This window comes from Salmo salar, chromosome ssa07, assembly GCF_905237065.1.
Source record: "Salmo salar chromosome ssa07, Ssal_v3.1, whole genome shotgun sequence".
NCBI lineage: Eukaryota > Metazoa > Chordata > Actinopteri > Salmoniformes > Salmonidae > Salmo > Salmo salar.
The window spans coordinates 32247654-32266225 of NC_059448.1; the positions used below are offsets into that span (position 1 = coordinate 32247654).

Here is an 18572-nt window from a genome sequence, read left to right on the forward strand (position 1 = left end):
AGAACATTTACTTTGTGCATGACAAGTAATTTTTACAACAATTGTTTACAGACAGATTATTTCACTTATAACTCACTGTACCACAATTCCAGTGGGTCAGAAGTTTACATACACTGTTGACTGTGCCTTTAAACAGCTTGGAAAATTCCAGAAAATGATGTCATGGCTTTAGAAGCTTCTGATAGGCTAATTGACATCATTTGAGTCAATTGGAGGTGTACCTGTGGATGTATTTCAAGGCCTACCTTCAAACTCAGTGCCTCTTTGCTTGACATCATGGGAAAATCAAAAGAAATCAGCCAAGACCTCAGAAAAAAAAATTGTAGACCTCCGAAAGTCTGGTTCATCCTTGGGAGCAATTTCCAAATGCCTGAAGGTACCACGTTCATCTGTACAAACAATAGTATGCAAGTATAAACATCATGGGACCACGCAGCCGTCATACTGCTCAGGAAGGAGACGTGTTCTGTTTCCTAAAGAAGTGCAAATCAACCCCAGAACAACAGCAAAGGACCTTGTGAAGATGCTGTAGGAAACAGGTACAAAACGATCTATATCCACAGTAAAACGAGTCCAATAGAGACATAACCTGAAAGGCCGCTCAGCAAGGAAGAAGCCACTGCTCCAAAACCGCCATAAAAAAAGCCAGACTATGGTTTGCAACTTCACATGGGGACAAAGATGGTACTTTTTGGAGAAATGTCCACTGGTCTGATGAAACAAAAATAGAACTGTTTGGCCATAATGACCATCGTTATGTTTGGAGGAAAAAGGGGGAGGCTTGCAAGCCGAAGAACACCATCTCAACAGTGAAGCACGGGGGTGGCAGCATCATGTTGTGGGGGTGCTTTGCTGCAGGAGGGACTGGTGCACTTCACAAAATAGATAGCGTCATGAGGAAAGAAAATTATGTGGATATATTGAAGCAACATCTCAAGATATCAGTCAGGACGTTAAAGCTTGGTCGCAAATGGGTCTTCCAAATGGACAATGACCCCAAGCATACTTCCAAAGTTGTGGCAAAATGGCTTAAGGACAACAAAGTCATGGTATTGGAGTGGCCATCACAAAGCCCTGACCTCAATCCTATAGAACATTTTTTCGGCAGAACTGAAAAATTGTGTGCGAGCAAGGAGGCCTTACAAACCTGACTCAGTTACACCAGCTCTGTCTGGAGGAATGGGACAAAATTCACCCAACTTATTGTGGGAAGCTTGTGGAAGGCTACCCGAAACGTTTGACCCAAGTTAAACAATTTAAAGGCAATGCTACCAAATACTAATTGAGTGTATGTAAACTTCTGACCCACTGGGGATGTGATGAAAGAAATAAAAGCTGAAATAAATCATTCCCCTTACTATTATTCTGACATTTCACATTCTTAAAATAAAGTGGTGATCCTAACTGACCTAAGAGAGGGAATTGTTACTAGGATTAAATGTCAGGAATTGTAAAAAACTGGAGTTTAAATGTATTTGGCTAAGGTGTATGTAAACTTCCGAGTTCAACTGCACATGCTGTGTTAATTTTGGCATGGTTACCTGCCTGGAATACCCACTGTAGTGTGAGTACGTATGTCGTAAAGTCAATAGAGCTAGCCACGAAGAATTGTTAGTTAGCTACCCACAAAGAATTGACATCTGCCTTGGATAATATTGGTTTTAGGTCATTTTTGCTTGTTCATATATAGCTAGCTCATAGTTATGAAGTAAAACGTTTGCTTTCTGTGTATCTTGTTATGTCTCTATTGCCATTTTGCTGGCTAGAAGAAGAACGGTTCAGTGAATGGGTAAGTCAATCGGGCTAACTGGCTAGCCATGAAGAATTCTTAGCTAGCCACCCACAAAGAATTGACATCTACCTTGCATAACATTAGCTTTAGATCATTTTTGCCTGTTAACTAGCAAGTTTACGATTCACAAATGAACTCAGCAAAAAAGAAACGTCCCTTTTTCAGGACCCTGTCGTAAAAATCCATATAACTTCACAGATCTTCATTGTAAAGGGGTTAAACACTGTTTCCCATGCTTGTTCAATGAACCATAAACAATTAAAGAATATGCACCTGTGGAACGGTCGTTAAGACACTAACAGCTTACAGACGGTAGGCAATTAAGGTCACAGTTATGAAAACTTAGGACACTAGGCCTTTCTACTGACTCTGAAAAACACCAAAAGAAAGATGCCCAGGGTCCCTGCTCATCTGCGTGAACGTGCCTTAGGCATGCTGCAAGGAGACATGAGGACTGCAGATGTGGCCAGGGAAATAAATTGCAATGTCCGTACTGTGAGACGCCTAAGACAGTGCTACAGGGAGACAGGACGGACAACTGATCGTTCTCGCAGTGGCAGACCACGTGTAACAAAACCTGCACAGGATCGGTACATCCGAACATCACACCTGCAGGACAGGTACAGGATGGCAACAGCAACAGCCCGAGTTACACCAGGAACGCACAATCCCTCCATCAGTGCTCAGTCTGTCCGCAATAGACAGAGAGGCTGGACTGAGGGCTTGTAGGCCTGTTGTAAGGCAGGTCCTCACCAGACATCACCGGCAACAACGTCGCCTATGGGCACAAACCCACCGTCGCTGGACCAGACAGGACTGGCAATTTTGTCTCACCAGGGGTGATGGTCGGATTCGCGTTTATCATCGAAGGAATGAACGTTACACTGAGTCCTGTACTCTGGATCGATTTGGAGGTGGAGGGTCCGTCATGGTCTGGGGCGGTGCGTCACAGCATCATCGGACTGAGCTTGTTGTCATTGCAGGCAATCTCAACGCTGTGTGTTACAGAGAAGACATCCTCCTCCCTCATGTGGTACCCTTCCTGCAGGCTCATCTTGACATGAACCTCCAGCATGACAATGCCACCAGCCATACTGCTCGTTCTGTGCGTGATTTCCTGCAAGACAGGAATGTCAGTGTTCTGCCATGGCCAGCGAAGAGCCATGATTTCAATCCCATTGAACACGTCTGGGACCTGTTGGATCGAAGGGTGAGGGCTAGGGCCATTCCCCCCAGAAATGTCCGGGAACTTGCAGGTGCCCTGGTGGAAGAGTGGGGTAACATCTCACAGCAAGAACTGTCAAATCTGGTGCAGTCCATGAGGAGGAGATGCACTGCAGTACTTAATGCAGCTGGTAACCACACCAGATACTGACTGTTCCTTTTGATTTTGACCCCCCCCCCCCTCCCCTTTGTTCAGGGACACATTATTATATTTCTGTTAGTCCCATGTCTGTCTGTGGAACTTGTTCAGTTTATGTCTCAGTTGTTGAATCTTGTTATGTTCATACAAATATTTACACATGTTAAGTTTGCTGAAAATAAACACAGTAGGCAGTGAGAGGACTTTCTTTTTTGGCTGAGATTATCTAGCTGATAATAAAGTATAAATGTTTGCTTTGTGTATATCTTGTTTCGTCTCTATTGAGGCATTGTCCTGGCTGGAAGAAGGGTCAGTGAATGGGGAGATGCAGCGTGAGGTAATACAGTAGGGAGCGTGTGAGTGCTTGTCAAATTAAATGTTTTATGCGTTCTCCACACTCTCGTCCTCAAGAGAACGTCCTCGAAGAATGCACTTGGAGCATGAGAGAGTGTGGAGCACGGTAGTATGCATATTCAGAAACACACACAGTTAACCCTGTGTTGTCCGCTGAGCAGTATCTGCTACCACACATCGACAACCTTTCGCAGTCTTAGCTGAGGGTCAAAAGTTGAGCAAAATCGACTTCTGGAAAGCCTACTCGCAGATGTATGTGTATGAAAAGTAAAAAGAGCTGCTGACCGTCGTGACACACAAGCGGATCTTCAGGTACTGTCGTCAACCGTTTGGTAGTGCACCCGCGCTGTTCCAGAGGGCGATGAGTCAGATCTTGAGTGGATTGACAGGAGTGCAATGCTACCTGGATGACATCCTCGTCACTGGAAAAGATGAAGAGGACCATCTTCAGAACTTGGATGCAACCTTACAGAGATTGAAGGACTACGGTCTGCGAGTTCTTAAGGTCAAACGTGCATTCTTCCAATCATCAGTTGAATATAGGGGTGTGAACATTTAAACGAGATTGGGATCCTTAACGTTAAGAAAAATCTATAACTTCACCCAACAAAATTAAAATCACAGTGCAGTTATCACAAAACATATTATTTTGTGTGTTATAGCCTATGGGCTTTTGAGACCTGGGAAAGTTGTATTATTTAAATAATACCAGAGAGGTGAACTTTGAGAACAGGCGAACTTTAGGCTACTTTGGTGAACTTGCGAGACATGCAAGACGAGACATTGCAAGGTTCAGATTACCAAAACATATGCGCACCATGGTTCTTTCTGCCTATAACATCCTTTCTCTCCCTCGCGCTGGCTCGCCTGTGGCGTATTCATTACACCAATTCCATTGCAAAAAGTTTAGGAACAGAAGCAAACATAACAAAACTGGGAGGGATCTACCTGAATATGTCTAGTAGAAACTCTTGTTTTAGTTGCAAACTGTTTGGACTAATGATTGCAACCCTGCTCTCTCTCTTTGCGAGTGTGTGTTCATTATTCAGTCTGTTGCGTGTAGAATATCCTAGCCTATTCATTGATGATAGGCCCTTCAGTAAAGCAGGGCCTATCATGATTGCAAGCCAAGAAATTGTAAGATACAGCATTCCATTGCGATAGATAGGCCGAGTGCACGGTTCTGACTGTCTGCCTGGTGGCCAACCTGCCTATACTGTGCCCCTCCCCTCTCTCTCCGTCCCTCGTTTGCTCGCTATGAAAGATGCAAGTGTTTGTGTTCTTGGAAGTACGGAAACTAAATCAGTCTCCTCCATTCCAAAAACACTTAATCTTAAGAGTCGACAACAAGCGGAATTGAATCTTGACACTCAGAAATGTGAGTCGACACCGGGAATCATATGCAAGAAATTGAGGAATACATTATTTTCGGCATTGTCGCTAACAGTTGGAGAAATGTCAGAGAAAGACAAGCGACAGCAGCAAAGTCCTGTATGGCAATAGGTTGATAAGTTAAATGATAAGGAAATGAAAACTTTGAGAGGTGGAATTGAGGTACAATAATGGTAGTACATGTGCAACGCTTAACCATCTGAAAGGGACCCAAACCGTGTGTGAAACCCAAATCATTGCTGGCAGCATCGCAGCTGTATTGTGAATTTGCGCAGAATTGTATGAATTTCTATTATCTTTTTAACGGAAAACCGATGTAAAAAAATTGCTGTTTAAACGTTAAGAAAATTTGTCCATTTGTCACATCCCTAGTTGAATGCCTCGGACAAGTCGTCAATGCTACGGGCCTTCACGAGGCTCTGTCTAAGGTCAAGGCCATCTTGGACCCCCCAGCTCCTCAGAAAGTCAGTCAACTGTGTTCTTTCCTTTCTTTGTAGTATGCATCAATTGCTTTGTCCTAACAAGCATGGAAATGGACAGAACAATGCTAGGAAGCATTCGTGAAAACCAAGCAAACATTCCTGAAATGAGGCACTTAAAACACTTTGACCGGTCATTGCCAATACAACTAGCTTGTGATCCTAGTCCCAATGGTGTGGGAGCAGTCATTACTAGGGATGGGTACCGAATCCCGGTATTAAACAGGCCCCGGGGCCAAATTATGAAAGACCGTAGTATCGATAAGCTCCGACGTTATCGGTACTGCTTTCGGTACTGGAGAAATTAAGAAAATACATTTCCTATTTATTATTGCTACATAAACATTATCTTGCACATTTTATCTTACCAATTGTTTCTAATTTGCAATAGGATGAAAACATTTGTCTATGATGCATTTTCGCTATTCCCAATCCAGAAGAGAGATCTCTCTCGCGTGGAGCCTGTGTCTCTCACACGCTATAGCACACAAACACACAAACACACACACACACACACACACACACACGAAAGAGCCTGCTCTTAATTAGTGACGATGGCAGAGAGAACTAAACGTTCAAAAGCGTGGTAACACTTCACCAGAGTCGATGCTGACAATGCTCGTTGCCACAAGTGCAACATGACTTTTGCTTGTAAGGGCGGAAACACGAGCAATCTGTCCAAACATCTATCGAAAGTGCATCATGTACAGGCTGAGAAATGCACCATTTTTGACTGCCTAGCTCGTAGTTCATCTCTTGCTGCCCAATCTACGTTAGGTATGCATGCTAGCAGCCTAGAGCCCACACACAGAGTTAACTAAATTATGCAAACATGGGTTCAGGATCAAAAGTAACCATTAGCCAGCTAATTGTTTAGCTATGGGTGCGTTCATAAATTCAATCACCCATTTAAAGATTTTGCTACTTTTTTGTTAATGTTGCAGCCACAATGAAGCAACCCACTCCTCTCTCTAATACCGCTGGTCCAAGCCAAAGACAAGCCCAAAGCCCCTTTGGGAGGATGACTGAGGAGAGGGTGAATGAGTGCCACCTAGCCTTAACCAAGTTCATAATGAAAGGCCTACACCCCTTTGCAACAGTGGAGTCCAAGGGCTTTAGGTAACAGTCTGTCAGTATATATTGAGTTGTATTAATTTTTAGGATATAGTAGTATAGAAGGGTTATATGTTAGTCCCATCACTCCACAATACAATACACAACAACACAATAATTCAATAATGATAGTTTTCATGTGTTGAATTATCTTTTTTTACTGTAGGGAGATGAGCAAGGCACTCAACCCCAAATATACCCCTCCCTCCAGGAGTTACCTCAGTGACACAATAATTCCTACCTGGTATGGTGTAGAAAAGGCCAATGTGATCACTGAGCTGAAGGATGTGCCAAAGCTGGCCATCACATCAGACGGGTAGACCAGCCTCTGTCAGGACCACTATCTCACTGTTACAGTGCACTACACAAGCCAGGGCAGTGTAAAACAGAAGGTCCTCCATACCAGGGCAGTGTACAAATCGCAAACTGGCGAAGTAGTGGCAGAGCAAGATTGTAGCTGTGATTGTTGATAATGCTGGCAATATGGATGTTGCCATCAAAATAGGATGCTTTGCACACACATTGAATGGTAGCTAAGAAAATCGACAATATTACTTCCATTGATAAATGGGCAGCCCGAATCAGAGCAGTGGTCGTGTGGTTCAAGAGATCCTCGATGTTCAAAACGGTCTTGAAGAAAAAGCAGCAGCTCCTTGGTAAGAAGCCAGTTCAATCTATTAAAGTATTATTTTGAAATTCCCACATTTAACAATTTAATTCAATATTCAAGTGTGCGGTAATTAAATGCTTGTTGTTTTTTGTTGTCGTTTCAGGCCTTCCGCAACACTTACTCATCCTTGATGTCAAGACCAGATGGAACTCGCTCGATCTAGTGATAGAGAGATTCATGGAGCAGTATCCAGCGATCCAAGCAACAGCCTTAGACCCACAATTGCAAAAAGCAATGACCAAGGACAACCTTCCATAAGGCTGAGGAGTTTAACAATCCTCTATGCATTCACACTGTGTGTGCCATGTGAAAAGAATGCCACCTGTGGACAGATCATACCCATCCTCCAAAAACTGGAAAAGCATTTCACTGTGAAGCATGAAGATACAATGTTTGTGGCAACCATCAAAGTGAAGGTGTGAGAGAATATCTCCTAGTGCTATCAGGATGAGGACATGCAAGCCTTCCTGCATGAGGCCACAGCAATGGACCCCAGAATTAAAGGGAGGCCGGTGAGTGACGCCTCCTGGGACAGGCTGAGGAAGGCAACTGTTGAGGGTAATGTGACAGGAGCTTCACCATGGCTGTCAGAGGAGCAGGTGCAGACAGGCACAGAGCATCAGCAACAGGAGGAGTCTGAAGGAAAGGAAATGGAGGAGACAGTCCCTCTGTTGTACAAAACAAGGAGTGCCTTGGAGGAGCTGTTCTCAGAGGAGTACAGGGAGTTGAGGTTGACGATCCAACAGGACATCTCGCCCTTCAGCGAGCGTGTTGACCTAGAGGTCGAGCTCTACAAAGGCCTGCCTCCCATCCCCATGGCTGAAGATCCTGTGACGGTGGGAGAGGAGAGCTACTCTGTCCCTCCTCACAAACATTGCAACAAGCTACCTCTGTGCTCAAGCCTCCTCCACCCCTAGCGAGAGGGTATTTTCAACTGCAGGGAACATAATAAGCCAGGAGAGGTCCCGACTTCTGCCAGAAGGCAAATATGTTGATCTTTCTCCAGAAGAATAGCTAAGGACTGTTAGCCCTTTTGCAGACTACCTGCATACCCCACCCGTTTTGCTCTACATGTATACCACTGTACTTTCTTTTGCAGGAAAATATAGTTTATTTCATTTGTTTTACATTTCCATCATCACAACAGAGTCTATAGTAGTGATTTGTTCAAAACATTGCTGTTTATTTTTCTGTAAATAATTGTTATTTTATTTATCTTACATTTCAGAAAATAAAGCAATGTTAATTCTGTTCTTAATTTGTTTGGGGGGGGGGGGGTTTCATAAAAAATTGCAAAAAGAACCGGTAAGAATACCATTAAAGTACCGGATAGATAAGCAGTATCGGTAAGAGTAGTAATACCGTTAAAATCTTAACGATACCCATCCCTAGTCATTACCATATTATGCCTTCAGATGAAGAAGCCGATTGCTTTCGCATCGAGGATATCGAACAAGTAACTATACACAGATAGGATGGGAAGCCCTAGGCATCATTTTTGGAGTGCGTAAGTTTCACCAGTGTCTGTACGGGAGGAAGTTCACCCTTCTTACAGATTATCGTCCGCTGACAAGCATCTTTGGACCGCATACTGGGATTACATCACTTACTGTAAGCAGAATGCAAAGATGGGTTTTGTTGTTGTCAGCACACACCTACGATATCAAGTACTGCAAGTCAGAACTATATTGCAACAGTCACGCCAAGTAGACATTTTCTACTTCAGAGAAGTGGAAAATGCACCAGTCACTTCAACACAAGTGCGCAGAAACACCAGAAACGACTCATCAAAGGCAGAGCTGCAGGGGATGCTCCGGAACTGAAACTTTACCTTTCCAGGAGAACTGAGCTGTCAGTACAGTCCGGTTGTCTGCTGTGGGGGAAGAGAGTTATCATTCCACCTTCGCTGAGGAAACCCCTTTTGCAACAGCTACACTCAAGTCATTGTGGAATGGTTCGCATGATGGAAATCACAAAAAGCTACTTCTGGTGGCCAGGAGCGGACTTGGTGATTTGGAGGCCCAGGCAGAGGCCAGTCTTTTTGGCCAGACAGCATCAGATACATGGGCTACATACATGTCCTCTGATTCTGTCTTGACGATAATGACAGTATTATCAGCAGCACCTGTCTTTTTACTAAAGAAATGCATTAATTTACTGAATTTTAACAGACAAATTCCATCTTAAAAGAACCTCATTGCTGCATCTGGAATAGTTCATTATTATGAACCAGTCCACGGGTGATTAATGACACTTGTTTCTACTATTATCAGGGTTGGGGAGTAACAGATTACATGTAAAGGGCCTCAGTGAAGATTACATGTAATCCGTTACATGGAACAGATTACAAAGAAACTGTAACCCGTTTTACATCACCAGCATAAATACTGTAATCAGATTACAGAAACTTTTTAAAAACTAAATTATTACTTGTAGGATTACTTAAAAATTCAGAAACGATGTTTTTGGAGACCTTTCTGTTTTCTCAATGATATTCAAATTAGCATTGAAAAAAGGCTACTTAGGGATTTTAGCAATGAGGCCCTTTATCTACTTCAGAGACCACTATGATGACACACCAAATGCGTTTGATGGATCGCAAGAAAAGAGCAGGAATGGGCTTTTGTAGGCTACAGTCCAAGCAACAGTGCCTTCAGAAAGTATTCATACCCTCGCCACATTTCGTTGTGTTACAGCCTGAATTCAAAATGGATTAAAAATATGTTGTTTTCTCAACCATCTATACATAATAACCATCTATAATTTAGCCCAAACTACTACCTCTTCCCCTACTGTATTTATTTATTTTATTTAGCTCCTTTGCAACATATTATTTATATTTTAACTTTGAACTTTCTTCAAATAACAAATCTACCATTCCAGTGTTTTACTTACTATACTTTATTTACTTTGCCACCATGGCCTTTTTTGCCTTTACCCCCGTTATCTCACATCATTTGCTCACATTGTATATAGTCTTATTTTTTTCTACTGTATCATTGATTGTATGTTGTTTTACTCCATGTGTAACTCTGTGTTTTTGTATGTTGTCGAACTGCTTTGCTTTATCTTGGCCAGGTCGCAATTGTAAATGAGAACTTGTTCTCAACTTGCCTACCTGGTTAAATAAAGGTGAAATAAATAAATAAATAAATGAATAAATAAATACCCTAGCATGACAAATTCAAAACATGTTATTAGAAATTTCAGCACATTTCTTGAACATTAATTACAGAAATATCTAATTTACAAAAGTTTTCACACTCCTGAGTCAATACTTTGTAGAAACATCTTTCGCAGCGATTAGAGCTGTGAGTCTTTCTGGGTAAGTCTCTAAGAGCTTTCCACAGCTGAATTGTGCAACATTTGCCCATTATTCTTTTCAATATTCTTCAAGCTCTGTCAAATTGGTTGTTGATCATTGCTAGACAACCATTTCCAGGTATTGCCATAGATTTTCAAGTAGATTTCAAACAAAACTGTAACTCGGACCCTCAGGAACATTCACGGTCTTCACGGTAAGCAACTCCAGTGTGTTTTAGGTTATTGTCCTGCTGAAAGGTGAATTCATCTCCCAGTGTCTGGTGGAAAGCAGGCTAAACCAGGTTTTTCCTCTGGGATTTTGCCTGTGTTTAGCACCGTTCAATACTTTTTTTTCTCCTGGAAAAACTCCCCAGTCCTTAACGATTACAAGCATACCCATAACATGATGCAGCCACCACTAAGCTTCTATTTTATTTTATTTTTTTACCCATCTACAGTACCAATAGGTGCCTTTCTTTGCTAGGCATTGGAAAACCTTCCTGGTCTTTGTGGTTGAATCTGTGTTTGAAATTCACTGCTTGACTGAGGGACCTTACAGATAATTGTATGCGTGTGTGGGGTACAGAGATGAGGTAGTCATTCTAAAATCATGTTAAACACTATTATTGCACACAGATTGAGTCCATGAAACATATTATGTGACTTGTTACGCAAATTTGTACTCTTGAACTTATTTAGGCTTGCCATAACAAAGTGATTGAATACTTATTGACTCAAGGCATTACAGCTTTTCATTTTAAATTAATTTGTAAAAAGTTCTAAAAACATAATTCCACTTTGACATTATGGGGTATTGTGTGTAGGCCAGTGACAAAACAACTCAATTTAATACATTTTTATTCAGGCTGTAACAGAACAAAATGTGGAAAAAGTAAAGGGGTGTGAATACTTTCTGAAGGTCTTCCAATTGTGCAACTGCTGTTAGCATCCAAAGATTATCCAACTTGAATAAATGCTTGGAGATAAGGACGACAGCAGTGGTGTAGCCTATGGGCAATACGCGTATCACTTATTATTGATAACTAGGCTACATAGCGCATTGACGTGAATCACACTCCTGCTCTCTCATTTAGCTATTTGCGCCTTACAGATTGTGGATGTGGATGGTTGAATTGAAGAAGTTTAAACTGTTTGTCAATCATTGTTTTTGCTACCAGGGGTGTATTCATGACGGAAAATCTTTTACTGTTTAAGAACCAAACGGAAGCTAACAGAGCAAAATTCAGGTATGTCCCTTCCCGTTTCGTTCTGTTTAAGAAATGTTTTGCAACAGAATCAGAATAATGAATACGCCCCCCAGTGGGCAGCCAGTGGAAAATGAGCTCTAGCAACAGCTGCATAGTGCGTATCCCAGCTTATGGAATAAAAGTCTGAGTTCCTCCCTTCTAAACTCCCCCATAGTATTGTGCTCCATACTGTATGATTTTATTGCTTAATCTAATTTGTGTTTATTTAAAAAATAAAACATAGACCTAACGGACAGATGCTCAAACTCCAACTCGCACTTTGATAGACTTAAATAGCTGCAAATTATTGAGATATCAAAGTGTCACCAACGAAAATGTAAACAGGCCTATAGCAAATGCAGCATTTGGAATACATTTTTCATATGCAATTAGCACTTTTCGGTAGTGCTCAAAGCATGCCATTGCAAGAGCAGTATTTTTTTACCAACTCGAAGCAATGAACCTAATCAGTCCTCCGAGACAACAAAATCATAAACAACAGAGTAGGCTAACTAGACCTTAGTTTTGGGGTTATGCTCAGATAAAACATGCTGGCTAATCTATATTTCCAAGTCCTATTCTTGAAGATCAAGGGGTATTAAATTAATTGGAATTGGATCTGAGCGATTTTGGTTAGATGGGCCATCTGTTTAGGGTTAGCATTATGGTTATGGTTAGGTTTAAAAGCAGATTTTATGACTTTGTGGCTGTGCCAGCTACTAACCTGCACCTCTTAAGGGGAAAGTAATCATATTACGTTACTGAGTTTGGGTAATCTAAAAGTTATGTTGGTAATTACAATTTTGGACAGGTAACTAGTAACTGTAACGGATTACATTTAGAAAGTAACCAACCCAAGCCTGACTATGAGAAAAACTTGGATTATATTAATATGAAATATATGTATATGCATGGAAATAAATGGTTGATCTATTATGAATTTGGCTGTATGGATTCATTAACTTTTTTGGAGGCCTTTTTTGTCAACAATGCGGCCTCATTAACCTGGGCACAGTGGCCAGGCAAAACCCCCCTCGAGTGGAGCAGGAGGGGCCTCATAAAAAAAAGATTACCAGTATTATTATTATTTTTTTAACTATGCCTCTTGATGATGTGAGGCCTAAAGCAATTGCCCCTCCTGCCTAAGCCTGCCACTGCTGGTGGCCTGGACTGGATGGAAGCATTGAGGAGAAAGCAAAAACCTGTTCCTCATGTGAGAAGGGTCACAACATACCTCAACTTGCATCTTTTTATCCGTGGGGTTGGCCGGGGGAGGCGTGGTAACGCATATACCGACTTCACAGGTCCATTCGAAGACAGAATGTTTCTCATGGTCGTGCAACCTCATGGCAAAAGGTTGCCATCATTATGTCTACTACTGCTGAGAATAACATCAAGAAGCTTGGGGAAGTGTTTAGTCGGTTCGGATCACCACTCATTAGCAACAACAGAATGCAGCTAGGTGTCCCAAGAAATGGCCATGTTCCTACATGTGAATGGCATACAACACAACAGGTCTGCGCCGTATCATTCATCTACCAAAGGACTGGCACAAAGGTTCGTACAGACGATGAAACATGCCTTGAAAGCGTCTCATGGTCAAAGGAGACTGCACCAATGCTTGAACAGCTTCGTGCTATCCTACAGGAACACACCTCACGCAACCACCAAGGCTTCACCTGTATCGCGACTCATGAAGCGAGAGCTATGCACAAGCTTCGACCTACTCAACCCTCAGAACGAAAAGGAGAGTCAAGTCAAACGTTGTGAACTGAGAGCAAAGGACAGAGCTGGAGAAACTGTCTTAGCTTGGAACTGCCTCAAAGAACCAAAGTGGGTTCCTGCTTTGGTCATTGCTCAGACTGGTCCTGTGTCCTACACTGTCCAGACTGCAGAGGACATCATCTGTCAAAGGCACACATATCAGTTACTGTTGAGTAAAGCAATATCGACAGAATCACCAGTCATGAGTGGTCCAGAACTGTTATTAAGTGACACCCTGACTCAGCAGTCGTCACCTAGGGGCTCACGATCACATTCTCAGGACACTTACTCAGCCACACCCACAAAAGTACACAACAAGACTGCGACACAGGCTACTCACATGCCTACACCTGTGTAAACGCCACAGTCCACGGAGGTTGTTGAGAGTCAGGTTGACCGCATTACAATATGAGAGAGAGAGGCTGGCACCTAGATGCTTGGACTTGTTTGTTTTGTATTAGGGTTGTACCATTAGCACCTCCATATTTGTGCTGCAGAGCATCATGGGTAATATGCGTGTTGAGATGATAATTTTCTAGATAAATTATTGTCAGAATGTTACATTTTTTGTTGCGTCGAATTTTTTCGTGACGCAAACGTGGTTAACTAACAGACTCTACTTGCATCAGAATCGCTATTTTCACAGAAAAATAACAAACATTGCTGGAAATGTAAGTTTAAGTCATTCAGTAACGTAAGGCTTTTAAATTAAATAGCCTAAACGCAAACATACTGGCCTTGTCTTGCGTACGCCTATAGGCTGCATCGTGCAATGAAATATCAGCATTTTCTCTTCATTTCTGCTAGGACCAGCAAACAGCTGTTGCAACGTGCGCCTCTGTCCTTCAATAAAATCGCCCTGCCGGTTAACAATAGCGCTCCAAAGCTGCGTAATTATTAGGCTGTTCGGTTAACATCATCTGTGTAAAATGTATGCGTAAACGCTTAACATTGACAAATGTGTGAGTCATTATGAATGTCTTACCTTATATAGAGGTACATAGAACGGCACGTTATCGCACCAGGTCGAAATTCAGTATCCTCTCTCGTGTCCTTATGCTCTCATTGAGCAAATGTGATGTTACTATCCTATCCGACGATTGATGAGGAGCTCCGACAAACTGGTTGCAAGCTGCGCTCACCTCAGCATCATCCCTCCCATATTACAGATAAATCCGAAAGTACCTTGCTAATGTAAGAGAAGAGACTGGAACCCACTGTAGGGTCGGTCTAACCACGTGAATAGGGAGGCTATAGCCTACAATATCAGACGGACAAACCATTTCCCTGGTTGTCTGGTAGACTACCTACAGTGTAAACCGTCAAATGATACTATATACCACGGAAATACTAGACTTGGATGGAGTTACCGTGGTTACAGCAATGGCACCATTTCAACAACACAGATAGGGCTGACATAGTTGAATGGATTTGTTTGGAATAACGTTCAATGGTGTTACTTAGTGGTCTGCACGTGATCCTTCATATATTGATATGAAGGTCACCCTTACGAAAGAAAATTGCAGTCAGAGTGCAGTACTACTGCAATTAGTGCAGTATAACTGCAGAATGCTGCAAATACTGCATCCAAAATAACAATTTTTAATGCAGTAATTTTGCAGTGTAACTGCATTTAGAGTGCAGTAGTTATTCTGCAATTAATGCGTCCAAAATACCCCAATTGACTGCAGTTACTGCACTTTTACTGCAGTTTCAAACTGCAATCTTTTTTTGTATGGGCAATGAAGGGGAGTCACCAAATGGAGCTAAAGCAGAGCCTTATTCACAAAGCAGAGTAAGAGCTATGATCTGTTCTTCCCTTTATCATAATGAATAAGAAGGGGGACTTGATCCTAAATCAACACTTTGTGGATATGGGCACAGATGGTTTTGAATTTGTGAGTCATCAATGAGTTGAAGTGTTTTGAAATTACATCAATTGATGTGGTACAGCCTACCACATTGGGTAATCTGGATATTATTAATCTGAAACTAGGTTGAAACATCAGGGCATTTTGGGACATGAGATCCATAAAGGAATGCACTGCAGTCATGACTTCAAGGTCAAACAGTGTGTGGGATTTGGTGTTGTAGGATTTGTCTGTTGCTCAGCCCTCAATTGACATTACATCCATCTCTACAAACGTGCTTCCTATGTTGACTTTCAGTTCCTCTTACATCAAAACCCCCAGCAGTATTTAGCATTAGCAGACATTCCAAACAAGCCGTGTTAGATAAACACGGCAATCTCTGCACAGCATGACAAAGTATGTGTGACACTAATGCCCTCATGGTAGATAATATATCACAATTCACTGACCTAATTGATTACCCTCCCTTCCCACCTGCAATTAACCCAAAATGGACACAGAGACAGACAGTAACTTGTCTGCATTCCTGTTATCAATATCCACTTACCATTGAAAGACAGATACGCAAGCGTTCATGGACAATTCACACCGATTGACCCACCCACGGTGTAAGAAACTCAGACCTACAAATTGAGATGGACGGCTTGCTTTCTCCCCTCAAAGCCTTAAACTCTTGTCTAATATTCGAAACAACATATTGTGCACTTCCATAGTGGCTTGTTATTTAGTTTTTATTCATGCATAGCCTACTAAATACACAACTCTTTTCACATTAACAAAAAACACCTTTCATAAAGAGAATGCAAATTAAAGAACACTTCAGTAAAATGTTCTATGAAGCTTATATCTAAATCAAATCAAATTGTATTTGTCACATGTGCTGAATAAAACAAGTGTAGACTTTACCGTAATAATGCTTACGAGCCCTTTTCCAAAAATGTAGTTAAAAAGTAAGAAAATTAACAAATAGATCAAAAGATTGTTCATCATCTACTGTATAATGATAATAATGATTGTACATGTTTACGAGCAGCTATAACATTACAGTTATGTTATGCATTACATTATATGTAGCATAAGGCATTATGACAATACATTATGAACAGGGTACTCGTAGGAGGTGTTACCAAACTATAATTCAACAGTATGACTAACGAGAGTATTGGACTTCATTTGATCAGGTCAAAATGGTGACATGACTGTTCCATGCCCCATAATCCTGATACTAGGAGAGATTGAGACTGACGAAAAATCCAAAACAGAGGCTTAAATGCAACAATAGATACGATGCGGAATATTCCACTACAGGAAGCACATTTGTATTTTTGTATTTGTATTTATTAATTAAGGATCCCCATTAGCTACTGCCAAGGCAGCAGCTACTACTCCTGGGGTTCAGCAACATTAAGGCAGTTATATACAATTTAACATATTACATGACATTACATTGCATAACAATATACCCAATACATTTTGTGTGTTCCCTCAGGCCACTACTCCAGTATCACATATTTACTATACAACATCCATGTGTACATGTGTGTAGAGTTCGTGTCTTATGTGTATGTGTGTCTATTTACAGTCCCTGCTGTTCAATAAGGTTTATTTTATCTGTTTTTTTTTATATGATTCTACAGCTTGCATCAGTTACCTGATGTGGAATAGAGTTCCATGTCTCTATGTAGTACTGTGCACCTCCCATAGTCTGTTCTTGACTTGGGTATTGTGAAGAGGCCTTTGGTGCATGTGTGTCCGAGCTGTGTGCTAGTAGTTTAAACAGACACCTCGGTGCATTCAGCATGTCAACACTTCTTACAAAAACAAGTAGTGATGAAGTCAATCTTTCCTCCACTTTGAGCCATGAGAGATTTACATGCATATTATTAATGTTAGTTATCCGTGTACATTTAAGGGCCAGCCGTGCTACCCTGTTCTGAGCCAATTGTAATTTTCCGAGGTCCCTTTTTGTGCCACCTGACCACACGACTAAACAGTAGTCCAGGTGCGACAAAACTAAAGCCTGTTGGACCTGCCTTGTTGATTGTGTTGTTAAAAAGGCAGAGCAGCACTTTATTACGGACCGACTTCTCCCATCTTAGCTACTTTTGTATCAACATGTTTTGACCATGATAGTTTACAATCCAGGGTTAGTCCAAGTAGTTTAGTCACCTCAACTTGCTCAATTTCCACATTATTTATGACAAAATGTAGGTGAGATTTAGGGTTTAGTGAATGATTTGTACCAAATACAATGCTTTTAGTTCGTGAAATATTTAGGACACCCTTAATTTATTTCTTGCCACCCATTCTGAAACTAAATGCAGCTCTTTGTTAAGTGTTGCAGTGATTTCACTCGCTGTAGTAGCTGACGTGTATAGTGTTGAGTCATCCGCTTACATAGACATACTGGCTTTACTCAAGGCCAGTGGCATGTCATTAGTAAAGATTGAAAAAAGTAAGGGGCCTAGGCAGCTGCCCTAGGGAATTTCTGATTCTACCTGGATTATGTTGGAGAGGCATCCATTAAAGAACACCCTCTGTGTGCTGTTAGACAATAACTCTTTATCCACGATATAGCAGGGGGCGTAAAGCCATAACACATACATTTTTCCAGCAGCAGACTATGATCAATAATGTCAAAAGCCGCACTGAAATGTAAGAAAACAGCTCCACTGAAGTCTAACAAGACAGCCCCAACAATCATCTTTTTCAAAAAAAATTACAGGAATGGAAGATTCGACATAGGCCGATAGTTTTTTATATTTTCTGGGTCAATGTTTGGCTTTTTCAAGAGAGGCTTTATTACTGCCACTTTTAGTGAGTTTGGTACACATCCGGTGGATAGAGAGCCGTTTATTATGTTCAACATAGGAGGGCCAAGCTCAGGAAGCAGCACTTTCAGTAGTTTAGTTGGAATAGGGTCCAGTATGCAGCTTGAAGGTTTAGAGGCCATGATTATTTTCATCATTGTGTCAAGAGATATAGTACTAAAACACTTGAGTGTCTCCCTTGATCCTAGATACTGGCAGAGTTGTGCAGACTCAGGACAACTGAGCTTTGGAGGAATATTCAGATTTAAAGAGGAGTCCGTAATTTGCTTTCTAAGGATCATGATCTTTTCCTCAAAGAAGTTCATGAATTTATTACTGCTGAAGTGAAAGCCATCCTCTCTTGGGGAATACTGCTTTTTAGTTAGCTTTGCGACAGTATAAAAAATACATTTT

The 18572-nt window shown here is 41.5% G+C and overlaps 1 protein-coding gene across 4 annotated transcripts in view; it reads right to left on the reverse strand.

Moving 5' to 3' along the window:
• Positions 1-14815, reverse strand: part of LOC106609072 (sodium/potassium/calcium exchanger 2) — a 207476-nt gene extending 192661 nt beyond the window's left edge. For 3 of the 4 annotated variants that reach the window (XM_014207462.2, XM_014207461.2, XM_014207458.2), the window contains exon 1: positions 14463-14815. The gene's annotated coding sequence lies outside the window, so the exon portion shown is untranslated. Of the gene's footprint in view, positions 1-3794; positions 3932-14462 lie in introns of all 4 variants that reach the window. The other variant, XM_014207459.2, reaches the window with a different exon arrangement.
• Between the last annotated feature and the right edge of the window lie 3757 nt (positions 14816-18572).